Here is a 4,683-nt window from a genome sequence, read left to right on the forward strand (position 1 = left end):
TCAAGTGTTTGCAAATGATTGTGCTTCCTTAGCGGTGCCAATCTAGTTGGAATTGTTAAGGTTAGCGTTGATGCTTTTTGCACTTCCCTCTTTGAGGTCATTTCATACAAACTCAATACATGACATTCATTATTTTTTTTTTCTCTTCATAGTATAGTTACAAGTTTAATGTTTTGAATATATATTAGTTTCACAATTTTGAATTTCTAATAAATAAATAAAATTAAAAATTTAACCATTGAATCAGATTTTATGATACATAAGATGGTGATAACATAGTTTCTTCTTCCTTTTTCATTTATGTATAAAAAAAATGAAGACAGGACATAAGTATCCTTATATGTTTTTTGACATTCATTTCATGCTCACTCTCCATTAATTTCATGTATAGTGCAATTTTAACTTGAACTTTGATTTACAATTCAAATGTTATAGGTTATTGGCTAATGCAAAGAGATAAAAAAGCTGCAATCATTCGTTGGAGGCAATTACTACATCAAGAAAGCTTTGACTATATTTTAGGGCATTTTTAATTTATTTAGAGAATTTTGGCACTTTGTTTTTTGTTAAATTTGTGGCTGTTAGAAGCTTCACATTTTTTACCTAATGTTTTGAACATTCATGATATGACAAACACTTAGATAACTCAAGGAACTATTTGACATGTAAACAAAATAAGACCAAATGCGATGATTAGGGATGGCTGCTATGTTTGGTTTCAAAATCTCAATTTCGTGTCTAACTCAACAAAGAAATACGTTAAATAGCTATAATAGATGAATATGCTTTTCCAAGAATAACTAAACTAATATGTAACAATTTCAAGACCACAATTTATATAGCAATTGTAATCTATATATCAATTTCATCATTTACTATATGATTTTTTTTCACCCTTTACTCTAAATTGCATATTTTACTTGAATAGTAATTCTTGTTTATCACTTACTATTGTGATGTATCATTTGGTCATGAAAGGGATGTGGAACCATAATCTTGTAAATTCTCTAATTCAAAGGAATTTCACATAACCATGGCTTTGTAGGTGACCAAATATGGACAAGAGTTGGATGTTACTTAAGAATAGGATGAGTTCCCAATATCGAGATGGGGTGAAGGCTTTTGTTCAATTTGCAATGATAAATGCAGGGCCAAATGATAAGATTCGTTGCCCTTGTATGGACTGTTTGAATTGTGAACGACATACTAGTAAAATTGTGGAGTATCATTTAGTTGTGAAAGGGATGTCCCCTTCTTATAAGACTTGGGTGCATCACGGGGAATCTGTTCCCATGAATCAATCTCATGCATTGAATGATGACAACCACAAGGACTTTGGAAGTGTTGGGGATAGAATGGAAGCAGAGACAGGCGAAGATCAAGATGAAATCCTAAATCTGTTAGAAGATGTTTACATGGGGACTACCATAAATGATGATGAAAATGAAAAGGATGAGGAGGACGATGACAATGACAATGATGATGATGTGGCTAACAATGTTGAAAAAGAGGGCGTACCCAACTTTAACAAATTGTTGAATGATGCTCAAAGAGAGTTGTACCCTAGGTGTCGTAAGTTTTCTCTTTTATCATTTGTTGTTAAGATACTTCATGTGAAGGTGTTGAACAAGTGAAGCAATAAGTCTTTCAACATGTTATTGGGGATATTAAAGGACCTTCTACCGGTAAGTGATCAAGTGATTCCATGGACCCTTTATGAAGCCAAAAAATTCTTACGTGACTTAGGCTTAGGATATGTGTCGATTCATGCATGCAAGTATGATTGTGCACTTTTCTGGAAAGAAAATACAAATTTAGAGAATTGTCTGATTTGTCAAGAGTCTAAATACAAGTTGAATGATGGAAAAGGTAAAAAAATTCCTCACAAGATCTTAAGATACTTCTCGTTGACATCAAAGTTGCAGAGATTATATATGTCGAGAAAAATAGTAATAGATAAGAGATGGCACAAAGAGAAATGAGTAGATGATGGGATATTGAGACACTCGGCTGATGGTGAGGCATGGAAGGATTTTGATAGGCAACATCCTTTGTTTTCCCAAGAGACTCGAAATGTGAGGTTAGGGTTGGCCACTGATGGTTTCAATCCTTTTGGAAACATGAGCAACTCGTACAGTATGTGGCCTGTGATTGTTATGCCTTACAACTTGCCTTCTTGGATATGTATGAAACAATGATTTAGTATGTTGTCATTGCTTATCCCTGGACCACAAGCACCAGGAAGAGATATCGATGTTTACATGCGACCATTAATTGATGAGTTGAAGAAGTTATGGGAAGATGGTGTGCTTACTTATGATGCCTCAACTAAATTAAGTTTTCAAATGCATGCAGCTGTTATGTGGACAATTAATGACTTTCCTGCATATAGCAACTTGTCAGGATGGAGTACGAAAGGTTATTTGGCTTGTCCCACCTGTAACAAAAATGCTTCCTCACAACGGTTGAGAGGTAAGATAGGGTACACAGGCACTCATCGTTACCTACCTGATGACCACCCTTGGCGGAGGAGTTGACTTTATAATGGTAAGACTGAGTTCGTGTCAAGACCTTTAGAGTTATCAGGGGAGCAAATCTTAGAACAATTGGATTGAAGGACATTCAAACCATTTGGAAGGCATCCAACCAATACAAAAAGAAAAAGGAAAAATCCAGTATTGAACTGGACAAAAAAAAGCATCTTCTTTGAGTTGCCATATTAGAAAACACTTAAACTCTGACACAACCTCGATGTTATACTCATAGAGAAGAATATATGTGATAGTTTGCTTGGAACATTACTGAGTATAGATGGAAAGAACAAAGATATAGAAAAAGCACGCATGGATTTGGAAGATATGAAAATAAGGAAGGAGTTTGTAGACAATCCATTTTTGACCGCCCTTAAGACTTGGGCACTACTGATTGCTTGCTTGATGGTGCAAGCTGTGCAGTGTAAAGCTTCGATTTCTTCAGCAAGGAGAGCATTAAATCCAAACCTCACACCTCATTTTTGGACTAAAACTATTTTAACTAAATATTTTAGACATTAAAACCATCTCTTTCAAAACATTTTTGAAACAGAGTTCCTACGATGTTTGGATACTCGTATTTCGTTAAATGTTGTGCTTTTCAGTAAACCGAACAAGGAGAAAGTAGAAATGAATGAAAGAGAGGTGAACTCTTTGAAAAAATCTTTAAAACATCTTGTTTATGGGTTTAGGGTTGAAGAAAAGAGGAGAGGAGGGAAGAAAACTAGCTGAGGAGCAGTTAGGCATCAATTCGAGAGGACCGAAACTGAGCAGTCTTCACTAAAAGAAGGATATCTCTCAGCACAGTTGGAATTTTGATGTGAGGATGCCACCATTGGAAAGCTTACTTCTGGGATTTCAATTTGGATACAAGAATGACCTGAAAAGGAGTCCATATGAAGGAGATATGCCCATTTGAAGTTTGACCTGCAGAGCAGATTTTTGCTGTCGGCCAAAAAAGTAGCTGGTCGGCCACTTGAGGTGGCCGTCCGGCTAGGAAAGGTAGCCGATCGGCCACTTATGTCCAAAACTCAGATATTTTGCAGATGTTCTACACATGCTTCAGCTGTCCTGTAATTAGATATTTCGACCTTGAGCTCATATATTGCTATATATGGAGGCCTTCTCTATGGTTTGGGAGGTTAGCAAGTTTTGGAGCCTCTCTCACTAAAATCCCTCTCTCTCTGCAAAATTTTCAGAGCAAAATCTCTGCCTCTCTCTCTAGAGCTCTCTCTCTTGCCCTTTTGTGCATAGAAGTAGATAAACACTTCTAGTTTCCCTAGACATCCTTCATCAAAATTGCTTGTCTTTGGGCCGAGATTCCTTGGGACTTTCTTTGAGCTCCAAAAGGTGGTTTTAGCTTGATTTGGTGCATCATTTGTGCCTAGAGTGCTCTTCACTTCAAAGGTATAATACTTACCGTCTTTAAACTTGCTTTGAACACTTGTTTTGCCATCTTTTCAAACTATTTTTGGGCTGATTTTCAACTATAAAAAACTCTATTTTTCAGTCCTAAAAATGTTGGTTTAAAGCCATTTTGTGCTAAGGGGTGTAGACGTCCCCGAATGCCCCGGGAGGAACGAGCTCCCGTTCTGTTCGATATTGGGCTCACTACAGTTCAGGACTCTAAAATTGTCACGGTTCGTAATCTGAACCAAAGAGTCCAAATCCGACAAATCGTTTTGAGAAAACAGATTTTGAAAGAAGTGCCAAACATGGACTGCTTTGCCAGATATAGAGTCGCCACCTAAATGTTTTATTTTGGAGAAATTTAGGAAACCCTGACTCGTTTGCCTAAGGCCACGTGTCCGTCATCACCAAAGTTGCCTCAGCTCGGGAACTTGGGTACGATTGGGGAAGGTCACTTCGTGAGCACCCCCGCTCGCCCAATCAAAGATCGGCCTCTACTAACCATGATATCTATTTTTGAAAACATTATGCGTTCTTATTCCGGTTATTAGCCTAGATTTACTATGTGATGCGCACAGCATACAAGTATAGACTGGATCGTCTGAATTGGAACAAAACGTTTCATGTTTATTTCTTAAAATGGTTTGATGGTGCTACCCGCAAGTAGGCTAAGACGTGGATTTGCCACCCTCGGGTGGGCTTAGAAAAACATGATTTTGCCACTATCTAGTGGGCTTAAAAC

The sequence above is a fragment of the Camellia sinensis genome, chromosome 3 (genome assembly GCF_055761805.1).
Source record: "Camellia sinensis isolate YWXY chromosome 3, ASM5576180v1, whole genome shotgun sequence".
NCBI lineage: Eukaryota > Viridiplantae > Streptophyta > Magnoliopsida > Ericales > Theaceae > Camellia > Camellia sinensis.